Here is an 18,780-nt window from a genome sequence, read left to right on the forward strand (position 1 = left end):
AATGACATCTCTTATTAAAAACAGATTGTCCATGATTGTGCGACCCGGAATACAATACGTTTGGTCTCCTTTGACCACAATATGTAAATATTTTTTTAACCTATTGGCTAAAACCTTTGCCAATATTTTATAGTCCGAGCACATCAAAGAAACACGGCGCCAATTTTTTAACAAACCTAGGTCTCCATTTTTTGGTAAAAGAGAAATCACAGCCCTCTGACAGCTAGTCGGTAACATTCCCTTTTCAAAACATTCACAACAAACTTCATAAAAATCTTCACCTAAAACAGTCCAAAAAGTCTTGTAAAATTCAGCAGGTAAACCATCTATTCCTGGCGCACGCCCTGTGGAGAGTTGCTGAACTGCATCTGAAAGTTCATTAAGGTTGATCATGGCGTCAAGCTTTTTCTTATCCCCAGGTTGCAACTTTGGAAGTCCTCGTAATAAGTTTGCCATATTGTCAGCGTCACAGTCAGTATGTCCATACAAATCAGCATAAAAGTCCATTGCCATTTTCCTCATTTCTGTTGGATTTGATGTTAAAGTTCCATTCTCCTTGCGCAGGTGAAGTATGCGTTTTTGTTGTGCAACTTTCCGCTCCAAATTAAAAAAATAAGAGGTGGGAGAGTCAATGTCCTTGATAGAAGAAATTCTTGCTCTAATTAAAGCGCCCTTCGCTCTTTCCTCTAAGATGGATCTTAATTCAAGTTTCTTATTCCTTAACTCATTGGATACACCCAAAACATTTGCATCCATCACATTTTCCATACCAATAATTTCTTTCTCCAACTGCTCAATTTTCTTTTTAACACACACAGTAGTATTGTAGGAAAAATTTTGACAAAAAACCTTTATCTGTGTTTTCCCCACCTCCCACCATTGTGTCATTCTTTCAAAATTACCTTTATTCAACTTCCACAATTTCCAAAAATCACCAAATTTTTCACAAAAAGACCTATCCTGCAGCAATTTAGTATTGAAATGCCAATAAAACCTGGGGCGTGCTAAAGTAGTAATGTTAAAATCCATGGTTACAATATGATGATCAGAAAAACCGTTAGGGGAAATGTTAGCATTGGATACTCTATTCATACTTGTTTTGCTTATATATATTCTATCTAATCTTGCTCCAGTTACATTAGAGTCTAGTACTTTAACCCATGTATACTGTCTAATTCTCTCATTCATGTTCCTCCACACATCCATCAACTCAAACTCTTTAATAATATTCTGAAGAGCATTACTGGATGGTGGATGAGACTCCTCTCTGTTCCTGTCTAAAAGAAAGTTTATGGTGCAATTCCAATCCCCACCCATTATTATGCAAGAATCATTGTCACATTTTCTTAATGCACTCTGCAACTTCCTAAACAATTCCACACGATCTGAGCCATTGTTTGGAGCATAAACATTTATAAAAGTACAATTTAAATCATTTATTTCTCCCGTGACCATTAAAACTCTACCCTTTTCTATTTCTTCAGTCGACAAAATTTTCAAGTTCAAATTCTTTGAAAAAAGGATAGCTACCCCAGCACTCAAATTTGACCCGTGACTGAAGACGCTCTCCCCCTCCCACCATCTATTCCACTCTACTTCATTTGTACAATCTGTATGTGTTTCTTGCAAAAAAGAAACATTTACATTCTTAATATTAATTAATTCTGCCACCAATGCTCTCTTGCTCCTGTCTCTCCCTCCGTTGATATTTAAAGAGGCTACCCTTATCATCTCCATAGAAAATGTAAAGAGATAGAAAAGAGAGACAGAAAAAAGTAAATAGTGTAGTAAAGTCATCCTGAGTGATATGTAAACCATTGATTCAATTATTTGAATTTACGTTTTACAGGGGTTTTACCCCTTCGCAGTTTTGCAATAAATTTTTTTAAACGAAATCTCTTTCTCTGACTGAGTTCATCTTCTCCAGCCTTCCTCTGCCAATAACGAACAGAGGTCTCAAACCTTTTCACATCAGGAAAATAATTCCGCACATCGACAGATTTTCCAAAGGTTTCGTCCAAGAATTTATTTATTTCATCTAGTGAATAAACCTGTTCACAGCTTAGTTGCGAAACATCTGACATGTCTGAAAAATCAGACATCCCACCACCATTATCATCATCATCATCATCATCACCATCATCACCCATTTCCTCATCAACCATTTCTGATTGCACCTTCTTAATCAAAGATATTATCCTTCCTCCTTCCAAAACTCCACCTTTCAAACCGTTCGCATCATCATTCGTCTGGCCTGTATTCTCTGAGCTCTCCACAGCATCAGCCTGCTCAGCCCCCTGTACCACAGTGCTTCTCTCAACAATCACATCAGTTACAACATTAACTTCCTTCATTTTTCCCTGTTTTGTCTTACTACCAGCAGCTTCCTCTCTGTCGTTTTCATTATTAGGGGACGAATCTTTTATTATCATCCCTTCCTTCAGATTTGAGTCCACATTCTGATCCTCATTGTTCACCACCGCTGCTTCATTTGGTACATTACTCTTTTGCACTTCATTTTCCTTCCTCTTATCTGAAGTAATGCTAGGGCCTGCTTCATTCTCAGATTCAACTCTATGAGGACAAGACAGCCGAACATGTCCAATACTCCCGCAATCAAAACACCGCATCTCTCCCGTGCTCGCGTACAACATGTACGACTTACCCTCAAAAACACATCGAAAGGAGATATTCAGTGTTGGTTCGTTTAGAAACATGTACACCTGTCGCCTAAAAGACAACACATGTTTTAGAGCGGCATTTTTACAACCCAGCGAAACTGTTCTAATTCCACTGGCAAGTTTTCCAAATCGAGAAAGCTCTCGCTCAATGTCGGCATCAGGAATAAAAGTCGGAACGTTAGAAACTGTCACCTTCGTCGTGATTGAAACTAAGGGTTGAACAGGAACAAATGTGCCACTTACCGCAATCCCGCTCTCGATCAAACCATGAACCAGATTTTCTTCCTTTAAAAATATCACTACGGCCTTGTTCATCCGAGAAGCCGAAACAATATTCCCATGGCCCACGCGCTCTGCCACGTCCAGTAACACATCTTCTACAGGCACACCTGCCTGGGTCAAGCACCTAATCCCATGCCGGAGCGACAGGCCTGACGCCTGCACACTCATGTGAGCGTGAGACGCCATCCCTACCTCCGACACGAGACAACTCTCGCGGAAAACAAACTCAGTTTTTTTTTTTTTTAGTTTTTTTTTAAAAACTTTTTCCTTTTCCAATTTAAATAATCGAAATCAAGAAAAAGCAAGAAACAGTGAAAATTTTAGAAAATTCCCTCTCACCTAGAACACCCTCCTATGCAATCCCTTCCCAATTCCCAGCATGCACCAGAGAGAGAGAGAGAGAGAGAGAGAGAGAGAGAGAGAGAGAGAGAGAGAGAGAGAGAGAGAGAGAGAGAGAGAGAGAGAGAGAGAGAGAGAGAGAGAGAGAGAGAGAGAGAGAGAGAGAGAGAGAGAGGAGGATTGAATCACTTTTATTTAAAACATATAGGTGAAACCAATCTGTGTTGCCACTAACACTCTACATTCCACAATCTCAATTACGGGAAAAACACACACAAAACCAACAAAGAAACAAATTCAAAATAAATATAAGAGAAAAAAAACAACCACCATATGACTTAAAAGGTCAACAGTAGATCATCATTTTCATTAACTGTGCATAACACTCCATTTATGGCCCAAGTATTCACAAACATTGGCAAACATCCAACCAGTTTGTAATATGCATATTCTATCCTGAGCCTTGATGCTACCAACCCCTTGAACATCAACAAAGGATCTAATGAATCATTACCAAGCATCTTATTTTTCCTGGTTTTCCAAATAGAGAGTTTGGCAATTCCAAACACAACATTTAATAAAACCAAAACATGTTTACGGCTAACAGAGTATGTTGGCCCAAAAATAAACAATTGAGGAGACAAATCTTCACCTAAAGATGATACCCATTGGGATAAAAAGGAAAACAAATTACCCAACCGTACACATTGAACAAAAAGATGAAAAACACACACAAAACCAACAAAAAAACAAATTCAAAATAAATATAAGAGAAAAAAAACAACCACCATATGACTTAAAAGGTCAACAGTAGATCATCATTTTCATTAACTGTGCATAACACTCCATTTATGGCCCAAGTATTCACAAACATTGGCAAACATCCAACCAGTTTGTAATATGCATATTCTATCCTGAGCCTTGATGCTACCAACCCCTTGAACATCAACAAAGGATCTAATGAATCATTACCAAGCATCTTATTTTTCCTGGTTTTCCAAATAGAGAGTTTGGCAATTCCAAACACAACATTTAATAAAACCAAAACATGTTTACGGCTAACAGAGTATGTTGGCCCAAAAATAAACAATTGAGGAGACAAATCTTCACCTAAAGATGATACCCATTGGGATAAAAAGGAAAACAAATTACCCAACCGTACACATTGAACAAAAAGATGAAAAACAGTTTAATTTACAGAACAAAAAAGGCAACCGACCCCCACGTTTGGATCGAGGTGCACCACATGTCTGTTCGTAGCTATTGCACTGTGTACTATTATCCTCCACTGTAAATCACCAGTCCGTTTATCAATGGGGCGTTTATACAGTGACCGCCAGCTACGTTTGGGGGAGATGTCTGTCCCAAAAAAATCAATCCATTTCGATGACTTTACTCCAGTAAGATGATGTGCATTGGTCACTTTCACGCAAGTCACATACAGAGCTTTTTTTCCGGCAGACTCAAAACTGTCCAACTGAGGGGTTTTGAAGGACAGTAAAAGATTTTCTTCCTCAGGCCAATCCCTTATGCCAGCAGCTACCGTCAAGGATGGAAAAACATAATCACACCCGACCATCCATTCTTCAATATGATTAGAGTTCTTGATAAAAAGTCTTTGATCATAATTCAACTCTCCAAACACTTCATCAGTAATTTGTTTTAAAAAACGAACAGATTTTATCCCAGTTCTCTCACCCAGGGTATCCAAACTGATGCTTAAAATGTGTCCAAGTTTTACACATCCAGCAGCTATCAGCCGCGATGACAAATTGTCAGAACACAAGTGTCTGGAAGGTAAAAAGGGGTTCTGGAACAAAGGCTCTTCCATCAGCCACAAGCCTGCATGTACTCCAGCAGGTCTTGAGACAAAAAATACTTTCCAGGCTTCCATCATAGATCTGTAGAATGTCGTCAAGTCTTTCAAGGTTTTTTCATTCAGGTTCAATAAAAACAGGTGTTTGTCAAGTCCCATGTTGCCTGCTTTTCTCAGGAGGGCAACAGCAGTGTTGGACCAGACAATATCGCTATTATACAATAGTCTCTGAGCAGCATTCAGACGAAAGGCCATGAGTCTAGATTTAATATCCACAAGGCCTTGCCCTCCTTCTTGCACTGGCAAAAAGAGGACAGCTGATCGAACCCAATGCTGTCCCGACCAAAAAAAATTCACCAGCATCCTTTGAATGTCTTGGACTAATCCAACGGGAGGCTGTAACACACTGAATTTATGCCACAGCGCAGAAGCGGCCAAGTTATTGGCAACTAACACTCTCCCCCTGTAGGATAACTGGGGTAGCAACCAGTTCCATCTAGACAATCGGGTGCACACTCTCTCCAAAACTCCCTCCCAATTTTTCTTCTGAAACTCTTCTGATCCTAAAAACACACCAAGTAATTTTAGCCCTTTTCTATTCCAGTTTAAAATACCTGGTAATTGTGGGAGATTGCCTACATTACTTTGACCTGACCAGAAAGCTTCAGTCTTCTCCCAGTTTACCTTAGCTGATGATGCCCCTTCATACAACTCAAGTGCTCTAGACAAAGCTTTTATATCATTATTGTCTTTTACAAAAACTGTAACATCATCAGCGTATGCAGTATTTGTGATTCTTAAAAATTGAGGCATTGAGGGTATTGATAAACCATTTAGAGTTTTCCTTATATTAAAAAGTAATGGCTCAATAGCAATACTGTACAATTGTCCTGACAAAGGACATCCTTGTCTAATGCCCCTTGAGACCACAATAGGCCGACTTAGGCCGCCCCCCACCTTGACCATACAGGAAGCTCCAGAGTACAACAAACGTATCCATTTGATAAAGTCCTGACCAAACCCAAACGCCTCAAGTAGATTAAAAAGATAGCTATGGTCAACACGATCAAACGCCTTTTCTTGATCTAAGGGGATCAACCCAACCTCTGTATCAACCATTTTGCAGATATCTAATGTATCTCTCACTAAAAAAAGGTTATGCATTATGGATCTTTTTGGAATGCAATAGGTTTGGTCTTGATGAATTATCAAATGTAAAAACTCCTTAAGCCTATTAGATAGACATTTAGATAGTATTTTATACTCTGTTGTTAATAAAGCAACAGGTCTCCAGTTCTTTAATAGGGTCAAGTCTCCCTTTTTAGGCAATAGGGACAATACAGCACGTTGACATGTAGCAGGTAGAATACCATCTTTATAGCTTTCACAGAAAACTTCATAAAGGTCCATTCCAATATACTTCCAAAAATGTTTATAAAAATCAGAGGTCAACCCGTCAATTCCTGGAGAGCGTCCAGATTTCAACTGTCCAACAGCAATAGTGAGTTCTTCAGGGGTGATTTGTGTGTCCAAAGCAGCCTTAGAAACAAAGTCTATTTGCGGAAGTTCATTCATAAGTTGTGCTGCACAAATAGAGTCGCAATGGTCAGCTTTGTAGAGGGAAGAATAAAAGTCAACAGCATGACGACGCATTTCTGTAATGTCATTTGTGATCCTCCCACCTGGAAGACTCAAACATGTCATCTGCTTATACTGTGCCACTGAACGTTCTAAATTAAAAAAGTAGGCACTTGGGGCATCCATCTCAGTGACTGATATAAATCGTGACCTCACCAAAGCTGCTTTCACCCTCTCATTCAAATAAAAACTTAATTGTTTCTTTTTCTGTTGCAAGTTGTTGATAAAAACTGGGTCATATCTTCCTATCATTTCTATCTCTATAGACTTTATATCTCTTTCCAAGCCTTGAATTGTTTCTCTTTGCGTAGTTGTGCAATATGCAGTATACTGTTGACAACACATTTTTATTTGAGTTTTTCCAACCTCCCACCATTGTTTTAAATTTTCAAAATCATTTTTCTTCCCCTTCCAATGATTCCAAAAAAACACAAAGTGTTCAGAAAAAGAAGCATCCTGCAATAGTTTAGCATTAAAATGCCAATAAGAGGACTTTCTTGGAAACTGTGCCATATTTACAGAAATAAAAACCAGATGGTGATCAGAAAAACCTACAGGAGAAATAGAACAATCAATAATCCTATTATTAAAACATTTTGAAACATAAATTCTGTCTAAACGAGCAGCACTTATTCTATTGTCAGAAACTTTAACCCATGTATATTGCTTATCTATTGGATGCTTGATTCTCCACATATCTAAAAGTTCAGCCTCTTTTACCAAACTTGACAAATAATTGGATGAAAGCAAATGTGGCTCTACATTATTACGGTCAACATTGAACTTCTCTGTGCAGTTCCAATCTCCTCCAATAATGATGTTTCCATCACTAAAATCTTGTTTTAAAACATCAGCTAGAATTCTAAAAAACTGTAATCGCTCATGTCCCACATTTGGTGCATAGACATTTATAAAATAAATTGTCGTCCCTTCAATTATAGTTTTGACAAGAACCAAACGACCTTTTACAATTTCCTCAGTATTTTCAATACTAGCTTTTGTATCTGGAGAAAACAGGAAAGCAATTCCAGCGCTCAGATTTGTACCGTGGCTAAGTACATGTTGACCTTTCCACCACATCCCCCACTCTACTTCATTATCCGTATCACTGTGGGTTTCTTGCAATAAAATAACGTGTAATTTTTTATTTTGCATTATTTCAGATACCAAAGCTCGTTTATGACTATCCCTCCCTCCATTAATATTTAATGAACCCACCCTCAAAAGATCCATGTATAAGTTTAGGGAGGAAAGGAAAAAGAAACCAGCAGAAAAAAACAGTAGAAATAAAGATAAACACACCGCGTGATACATGGCTATAATCACTTATAAGAAAGCCTTTAGCCTCTTCTTCTTATCAGCTTCTCTACATCTTCTAATAACTGTAACATGTTTTTTTAACCGGAAGCGTTTCTTTTCACTCAACTGATCAACATTTGCAGTCTTTTGAAGAGCGGCTACTGACCTCTCAAATTTTCCAACGTCAGGAAAAAATTCCTTAATGCTGACTTGTTTCCCGAATGTCTCATCAAGAAAACCATTAATTTCATCTAATGTATATAAAGAGGGATCTTTAGTGGACATATCTTGTGAATCGCCCTCACATACAAACCCTCCTTGAGAATCACATTCATACTCATCAGATGCACCATCTACTGCATTTCCATCATTGCTAAAACACAGCTCTCTCTTTCTTGTAACCAAACAACCAGGCTCACACCCACGTGAACTGGGCCCTGCAACTTCTACAAAATCATCTTGCTTCCCATCTGCATTGACATTTTGAACAGCGTTTACAGATTTTTCACTTTGCTGATGTTCATTTATATTAGTATTGGCTACAACATTCTCATGTAATCCCACTTCCATAGCGGACGGCGCCGCACCAGTATCGCTTACCTGCGCTGGGCCTGCGTTTTCCTCTCGAACAATGCGCTCCTGCTCCACCACATCTCCCTCTCCTGAGACAGTGGGCCTATCCTCCGGTACACGCACTCTGTGTGGGCACGCAAATTTTTTATGCCCTAAATCGCCGCAATCGAAACACCTCAAGCTACCAGTGGTTGCATACACCATATACATTTTCCCTTCGTAACGTACTCGGAATGAAACATCCAACGTATTCTCGGGGGAGTCTAAAAACATAAACACCTGTCTTCTGAAAGATTTAACATGCTTCAGAGACGGGTGTTTACATCCTAGGGTAATTGTTTTAAAACCACTGGCAAATTTACCGAACCGTGCTAATTCCCGTTCCAACGCTTCATCCGGAATAAAAGGTGGAACATTCGACACCGTAATTTTTGCTGTCGGAGCGAATAATGGGGTAACCTGAACAAAGTTTTCATTTATGACGAGACCATTCTCGATTAAACGACTAACAAAATTTTGTTCTTTCAAGAACACTACTACGGCTTTGTTCATACGAGAAGCGGACACAATATTCTCGTGTCCTACTTCTCCTCCAGCCGAAATGAGCACGTCTTCCACTGTGACGCCATCCTCAGGCACACATCTGAAACCATTACGCAAGGACAAAGACGGCGCCTCCTCTCGAGACGCCATCTCTCCCCGCGCAATGCTCACACCGATAATCAAAAGAAGTCAAAAGAGAGAGAGAGAGGAGGGATCGGATCAGGAAAGGTCCACAAGCCGGGACTCGAACTTGGGTCTCTCAAATCACATGTCAGCGCACTTGCCCACGAGGCTTTTGTGGACTGATGTATTTTAGTAAAAAGTATAGGCTCATTAATAACCTTTGGCTTTTTCCAAATACTACAAATTGCTTACTTTTGTCTTCAATAGCAAATGTACATTATTAGATAAATAAAACTTAGCTATACTTTGTACAAAATTATTGTACAAAAATAATACAATACTATACTATTGTATACTATAATGTATTTTGAAACTACAGGTGCTGGTCATATAATTAGAATATCATGAAAAAGTTTATTTCAGTAATTCCATTCAAAAAGTAAAACTTGTATATTATATTCATTCATTACACATAGACTGATATAGTCACGGTTCATAAATCATATGCTTCCTTCTCGTCTCGTGCTCGTTGTTTGTGCATGTGTGAGTGTGTGTGGGCGTGCTGACTCATCAGCACTGATCAACGATCCAGTTGATTCAATCATCATCACCAGCTGCAGCTCATCACATCACCTTTAAATACTCACCACGTTCTCATCTCCTTTGTCAGATCGTTGTTTGTGAGTCCCGGTTGTGTTTGATCCTGTCTTTGTTCTTGTTTGTGTTCCTGTGGATTTGTCACTCTGGATTCGTCACGTCACTTCAGCCCTTCTCATCACGGCACTCATCTGACCATCGAAGTCCCTGCGCCACTATCCTGTTTCTCTCTGGGTTGCACCTATTTGTTCAATAAAGAGAGAGCTTTACTTGCATACTGTTTCCGTGTTTCTATCGTGACAGAACGATCTGACCTTCAATGGAAGCAGCAAGTAGCTCTACCGGATCGCTGGATGACTTCGTGAACAATAGCATACTTCGAATGGATTCCCAGGAGAAGAACCTCAATGATACAGCTCGCGTTGTTCAGGCTCTAGTGGCGCAGGTGTCCGAGCACACCCAACAGCTCCAACATCTGCGGGGTCCCACTGCGCCACCCACACCGCCGGTTCCCTTACAACCACCAGAGAACCCCTCCCAGTCCCAGAGTCGTATGCAGGTGAACCCAACTACTGTCGAGCATTCCTAACACGTTGTTCCATGCATTTTTCTCTCCAACCCAGGACATTAAATAATGAGCGAGCCAAGGTCGCTTTTGTGTTGACGCTACTGACTGGGAGAGCGGCACTCTGGGGAACAGCGGTGTGGGAAAATCAAGATCCATGCTGTGCCTCGTTCCAGGATCTCTCCGTCGAAATGAAACGGGTATTCGATCGGATCGTTGCTGGTAGAGAGGCAGCGAGGATGCTGGCCGATTTACGACAGGGAGAGAGGTCCGTATCTGATTTTTCTATCGAGTTTCGGACCCTAGCGGCGGAGAGTCAATGGAACGAGGAAGCGCAGTGGGACATGTTCCTGCATGGGCTGGCTGACTGTGTCCAGAAGGAAATTTATGCCATGGACCTTCCCACATCACTCAACGACCTGATCAGTCTAGCTTGGACAGTGGACGCAAGTTTATCACGAATGGGTCGCCGCACACAGCCCAGTCATCCACCAGGAGGGACCAAGGCCAATGGTTTGGAGGCGGGGACGCGGTCAGTCCTGTCTACGATCACAAGCCCATGCAGGTGGGGCGAGCTCGGCTTTCCCGGGAGGAGAAGGAGAGGCGGAGGTCCCAGGGCCTCTGCATGTACTGTGGAGGAGCGGGTCATTTTGCCTATAACTGTCCGTTAAAAGGCCCAGCCAGATAGTAAATACGAGGCTACTATCGGGTGGGATCTCCGCCGAGAAGACCACAGGACTTACTCTCCTTCCGGTAAGACTGAGATGGTCAACTCTCCTTCACGACTGTCGTGCACTTCTGGATTCTGGAGCAGAAGGTAATTATATGGATCACACATTCGCACATAAACTCCAAGTTCCCCTCAGACCCCTCACGCACAAGATCTCAGTACACGCTCTCAACAGCCAGGAACTTCCCACCATCTCATTCATCACGGAGGACATCACCCTCATCCCATCAGGCAATCACACCGAGACCATCTCCTTTTACATATTGGACACTCCCCTCGCACCTATCGTCCTTGGTCACCCCTGGCTCACCCGTCACAACCCTAAAGTGGACTGGCAATTGAAGTCTGTGTCGGCATGGAGCAGTCATTGTCATAAGTCTTGTCTAGTGTCTGCTTGTCCGTCTGTTTCTGTCCCTGTGTTTCAGGAGGAGGTAGTGGATTTATTTAACGTGGCCACGGAGTACCTGGACCAGAAGGAGGTGTTCAGTAAGCATCGTCCCTATGACTGTGCCATAGAGTTACTGCCAGGTACGTCTCCGCCTAAGGGCAAGTTATATTCACTCTCTGCTCCAGAGAGGGAGGCTATGGAGAAATATATTTCTGATTCTCTGGCATGGGGTTCATCCGTCCTTCCTCTTCTCCAGCGGGGGATGTTTCCATCGTGACAGATATATTTCAAATGTTTATTTCTTTTAATTTTGATGATTATAACTGACAACTAATGAAAATCCCAAATTCAGTATCTCAGAAAATTAGAATATTACTTAAGATCAATACAAAAAATATATATTTTTTACTGGCCAACTGAAAACTATGAACATGAAAAGTATGAGCATGTACAGCACTCAATACTTAGTTGGGGCTCCTTTTGCAAGAATTATGAGTGTTATGAGAGCCCAGGTTGCTCTGATAGTGGCCTTCAGCTCTTCTGCATTGTTGGGTCTGGCGTAACACATCTTCCTCTTCACAATACCCCATAGATTTTCTATAGGATTAAGGTCAGGCGAGTTTGCTGGCCAATTATGAACAAGGATACCATGGTCCTTAAACCAGGTACTGCCAATTCCTGTTGGAAAATGAAATCTGCCTCTCCATAAAGTTGGTCAGCAGCAGGAAGCATGAAGTGCTCTAAAACTTCCTGGTAGATGGCTGCGTTGACCTTGGACCTCAGAAAACACAGTGGACCAACACCAGCAGATGACATGGTACCCCAAACCATCACTGACTGTGGAAACTTTACACTGGACTTCAAGCTACGTGGATTCTGTGCCTCTTCTCTCTTCCTCCAGACTCTGGGACCTTAATTTTCAAATGAGATGCATGATTTGCTCTAATCAGAAAAGAGGACTTTGGTCCACTGTGCTTTATTAACCCTCTGGGGACTAAGGTGTTTTGGGGGTCCTTGAGATTTTTTGACATGACCTGATATTTGTATTTTTTTCAGTTGCTTATAAACATATTAATGGCAAAGGTGTAATTACACTATATTTAGCACGAACATGGCTATCATAATATGTGAGCAACATGTATCTACATGTTTGCATTTTTTAGAGAATATTATTTATGCGTGGTTATTCAAAAAACTCAAACTTAAATTTTCTGATATAAGACCACAAACGACCAACTTCACATATTCCCACAATACTTTTGACTAATGGATGTTGCCGGCTAGTGTTTACTTCAAAATGATCTGAAAATCATCCAGGCTAATCGTTCACATTAAAAAATAGATTGATTTAAATTTTGTAAGACACTTTTTGTTTGGAAAGGCAATATGCAGGTGGGCGTGAATGATCCAACAAGGTAATTAATAATGTCCTAATTCACACCTGAGAGAAGACAAAGACCTGCTAATGCTGCATACTAATGAGCCTTTCATTCAGGTGTCACTGAGCCACAAGAAAGAATGCAAAGACAACACACATACATATATACATACACACACACACACACACACACACATATATATATATATATATATATATATATATATATATATATATATATATATATATATATATATTACTACAGAATTCGTTCAGAGTTGGAAACATCTTGAAAAAAAGTTTATTTTTCCACAAACTGTGTATGCTTGCAAATTGTATAATATCCAAGGTAATTTCTAGTAATTGTGCAGTTAATTCTCATTCGTATTTTCAGAAAGTTTTGGATGTAGGCAATCCTCTCCCCAAATTTGTCACTAATAAAACACAAAAGTAATTTAAAGAGAAGGCTTATATTGACCTTTTAAGATTTTGTTTGCACCTTGTAAATTAGGTTTTGATGTGGCAGTAAAAACGTTATAATCTATCCAAAACGAAATGTTGTCTTTCATATTTCGTCTGTAACATATCGTCTTTTATAATATATATTAGGGCATAAATGTTAATTTGCAGTTTAATATGTTGCTTATACAGACATTTTATTTCAACGTATTCAGTCGATTTTTACTCATCTCAGTAGGCAATATAGATAGTTTCATTCACACACAGACACGCGCGAGCTGTAGTACACAACAACATGCTTATGCGCCGTGCATTTATTCAAACACAGAAACGCGATTAAAATGTAAACAGTCTTTTGCGGTTTACAGACACCATTTCATTTCGCGATTAGAACAAAGCACTTACTGATGATCTGCAGCTGGATCCGTTGTTAGGCTACTCCAGCACGTTTGAGGTAAAAATTTCAGGATTATCACAATATTATTATTCCGCACAGCGAGTGTGTTTTCCAGCTGTTGTGGGCGTTGACTGGTTTGCATGTGTTGCTTCAGATCATCTGCGTGTGAATAGCGCGCGCTCTCCATGGGCGTGTCACATTAGCAGAGTAATGAGGTGCCAGAACGATAATGAGAACGGCTGATCTCTCGCTCTTTTTATATAGATTGCATACAGAGAATATTTGTTTTAGTTTTGAATTAGATAATTTAAAACTACACACTTATATGATTATAAAGATATATAGTTAATGTCTGAGTGAATAGTATTCGCTGAGTTTTGTTTAAGTTTACAGACGTGCACTAGAAAAAAAGTTCACGGAGACGGAGAGGCAGAAAGCACTCCCTGTTTACTTTTTTTATTTTACAAAAGCACAATGTTTTATTTCGTGAACCCATAAATAAGAAGAAATTTAACAGTTTATTTTTTCATATTTCTTAAGCCTGTATGACAAAAAAATTACGGGAGTATTTTAAGTCTATTTTGCTGCTATGTGAAAAAAACCGAGGAAAACGCGCCGGCGCGTTTTTGGTCCCCAGAGGGTTAAATCCAGAGTCAACGCAGCTGTCTACCAGGATATTTTCAGAGCACTTCATGCTTCCTTCATTTTCCAGCAGGATCTGCACCTGCCCACACTGCCAAAAGAACCAAAACCTGGTTCAATGACCATGGTATTACTGTGTAATTACTGTGTGATTTCATGTAATATTCAAATTTTCTGGGATTTAGATTTTGTGGGTTTCATAAGCTGTACGCCATAATCATCAAAATTATAACAAATAAAGGCTTGAAATATCTCACTTTGCATGTAATGAACCTATAATATATTAGCTTCACCTGTTAAGTTGAATTCTTGAAATAAATCAACTTTTTGATGATATTCTAATTATATGACCAGCACCTGTATACTTTCAATGGATTGCTACATAGATAATTTCCAGCGCACCGTTAAAATATAACTAAAATATATGATTAATAAAGTGCAAATAAATACACTTTTGAAAAATAAACTGAATTTTCACTTCAAGTATATTTTTTTTAAATATATTTTTTTTAAATATACTGAAGTACAATTATTTAAAATTGTGTTAAACGTTGTATTGTGAAAATAGTTAAAAGCATGAGGCTAATATACTTTTAATATATCTATAGATGATGTCACGGGGTGACCCGAAACAAGCGGAACTAAAATTTTGCGGCAAATGTTTCCCCATCGGAACGGCCCCGGTGTAACACCAGGTTGGTTTTGGCCACTTGCGAGTCATCGGAAGAGCAGCCATTGATGAGGAAATACACAACAGGTGTGCACGAGAGCCCGGCGATCAATGATTGGGACACGTATGAGGAATCCGGCTGATAAAAAGGGACCACTGAGACTGAAGAGGGTGTTCAATTCAGCTGGAGAGACAGGACGATACGGTCGGAGTTGTTGTTCACGGGGTTGGCTATTGGACTTTTATTCATCGCATCCAAGGAAGATCATTGAGAAGTGTTGTTCCAACTGGAGGGAGAGGAATTGGGTAAACTGGAAACATCGCTGCACTTAAATGTCTCTTCTCAATTTACAGCCTCAAAAAAAGGATCTCCAGGATGCTTGCTATGCCCTGGGTGTGTCCTCAGAGGGATCCATCGCTGACATGCTCATCGGGCTCCAGGAACTCCTAAACTTTAAGGAGATTTACCCAAAGCTTTTTCTGAAGCTACAGAAAGCTGGTGGTGAGATGTGACTTGGTATGTTTTTCATAATTATATATATATAAAAAATTTACATCATAAAACATGAATGTGCTGTTTTCTTTCTTTTTTTTAGGTGGCGTCCTTCATTTCTCTTGTGTACATGGTGTTGTGTACTATCTAAACTTTCTCTTCTGGACGGAGTCAGCAAGAGACCACACAGATGGGCTGCTAAGTTTTAAGCACTTTCCAACCGGTTACATTTCTGATGTAGCAGGACAGGTTGCTCCCCACACCAACAACCGCACCAAGCAGCTTTTTTTCCGAACTCATGATGGAAGACTTTGTGCCCCAACCTCAGAAAATATACAACTGGCAGCCAACAAGGATTTGCAGGTTGATTTGCAGTGGGTGAAGAACCTGAGGTCCCCATTACCTCTAGAAGAACAACAGGATAGCGACAGAATGACAGCAATGCATCCGATTACAGGGACATCTGAAAGGTACTCCTTATATGACCGGTTACACCAGAAAAATCAGAAACGTCCAGAAGAGAAGTTGAGAAGCCTCAACATCTGCCCCACTTTAAGAACAGAAGTGAACTCATAATAACTTGAAGTTTTTGATGAGTGTAGAGGGGCTGCCCCCTTTACAAGCCACACTGAAAGCTTGGCAGGATTGTAATAGGTATTTGAGCACAAAAGGGCATATAAGTAAAAACTCTCCTATTGCATTTAACCCTGATTTTTTAGCACTTTCCCAAACTGATTTTCGAAACTGGTCGCTTCATGGGCTGAAAACTTTTGCGCATATGTTTGATGAAGACTCCAAGTCTGTTAAATCGTTTACTGCTATCTGTGTTGAATATCAAATTCCTAGAACAGATTTTTTTTAAATATCTGCAGGTTCGTCACATTATTACATCTCTACATAAAAGATTATAGATTAGATTAGATCCTAAAGAGCTGGAAAAAATGTATTATCTCTGCTACTTCGGTCAAGGGGAAGATTTCTCATTTGTATAAAATTCTGTTAGAAAGCTCCCCAAATTCTTTTTTTTCTCTGAGAACAAATTGGCAGTTAGAGCTTAAAAGGAAGTTCAGCGAAAAAGAATGGTTATCAGATAATAGATTTGTTGCCCATTGAAGAAATTACAAGTAAACAGCATTCAAGACTGCAAGAGTTCCAAACCACATGGGCCTTAGTATTACATTATATAGAGACTATACAATTATCAACTTAAATGCAATAATGGATAACCCACAGACTGTGTAGATTCTTCTTCTTTTTTTTTTTTTTTTTTTTTATTGTGGTGTGTCTTGTCGATATATTTAGTGGTATCCTTTTTGGTGTTGTGTGTGTAATATGTGTTAAATTGTGAATAAAAAAAAAGAAGTGAACTCATCAGTTGCAGAGCAGTTCAATCGTGAACTCTCAGCTGTAAGGTATTCATTGTGCCAAATGAATGAGGCACACTTCAAACAGACTCTTAGGGTGTTAATTGACCTGCATAATGACAAAATCAACCGGACTTTTAAGGCTGAAATTGAGGCCATGTGCAACACACAGTTGTCTATTGGGTTGCATGGGATGCTAGGACTGTATTCTGCTGGTAGGTTCCATCAGTATATCATATTACAAAATAATAATGCTGTATAACTTGTGGAAGAACTAAAATAATAAAATGACCAACTTTTGTTGTAAAGATTGTAATATTATACAGAAGTAAACATTTTCATAAAATCTTTAATTATTTTTTTAGAGGGAAGGAAACATCTCCAGCCTACCTCTGGTGGCAAACAGAACATCCCACCGGACAACACTAAGTCTTCCTTTGAAGCACAATTATATGCTATAAATGATAATGACAAGGTAATTACTTAATTATTTGCCTTTTTCATTTTGACTTCAATTACGCTTTAAAGTAAAAGAGTTAACAGTTTTTTTTTGTTATGTGTATATAAAGGAAAAGCTGAAGAACTTATTCACTGGAGATCATGATGAAAATCAAAGGCTGGCTTATGTCACCAGGTGATTTCCAGTGTCAATAAAGGATATCCGTAGTGTTTGCCCACCAGAGTTGTTGGGAGAGTCTTCGTTGACCATGCCATGGTTGAGAGATGATGTAACTGTTGTAGCGACAATGACATCCGGCCAGCTGCTTGCCAAATTGGTGAATCGTGATTCTCGCAAACATTTCCGTCTTTGTCTGAACAGACAAGAGGTTTGTTCACTGCACTGGCGCCTTAAAGTCTGCCAAACTGTCAATAGCGCATCTTTGTGACTCCCTAAAGAGCCACTGCCATAAAACAGAGGAAACCCTGTTTTAAGATCCCCCTCTGGAATGTGCGCACATACGCCACACACGTAACATGACACCAACATTCTGTCCACCAAGAAACCAACTCCAGAAAAGGACTTCTACCAGAAAGTCACTTTTAAATGTACTATATATCCATTTTTGTGTTAAGATGTGTTTATAAACCATAGGAAAGCATATATATGTCCTAGTGTAACATTAATCGAACTGCAAATGTCTATACTAATGCATAATAGTCAAATTTGTATTTCTATAATCTTAGTATGACGTGTTTGATATCTCTGTATTTCTCTAAGTCTAACGGAGACGAATTCCGATAGCAGAATGCAGTAATGTACATTGTTTTACACATTTCATATTTCTGGAGCCGAAAGGTTTAAGTCAAACACTTTTTGTAACTCAAGCCAGAAGGATGTTCCAGGCAAACAAAGGAATCTTCCCGCTTGCAAATCTCGGCAGATGATTTGCCCTTCCCGAAAAACGGGGCGGGGACAGGATTCCCTCAAAAGGGAACTTCCCTGTCTGCTCGCTCTCTGTTCATCTCCTTCCAACGCTATCCATCTCTCCAGCTTTTGAAGAACAGCTCTTCCGCTCTCGTCTGCTCATCATGTGAAGTCTCCGGTCCGGAACTCCACAGGAGTTCCGTCCGTTTTATTTTATTTATCTTAGTTTTGTTTTCATTTTCCAATTCTCCTTTCTTCCTTTCCACCTAAGAGTAAAACGAACTAATCCTGAATTCCCTCAGCAACTTCACTTTCCAGAAGCCTTCAAATCTCCCGCAATCAGAGCGAGAGAGCACGTGACGAGAACGCGCTCTGCTCCGAGGACTCACGAGAGAACGTGCCTCCGCACGAGAACGTGCCTCCGCACGAGAACGCGC

This window comes from Phoxinus phoxinus (assembly GCF_949152265.1).
Source record: "Phoxinus phoxinus genome assembly, chromosome: 19".
Classification (NCBI taxonomy): domain Eukaryota; kingdom Metazoa; phylum Chordata; class Actinopteri; order Cypriniformes; family Leuciscidae; genus Phoxinus; species Phoxinus phoxinus.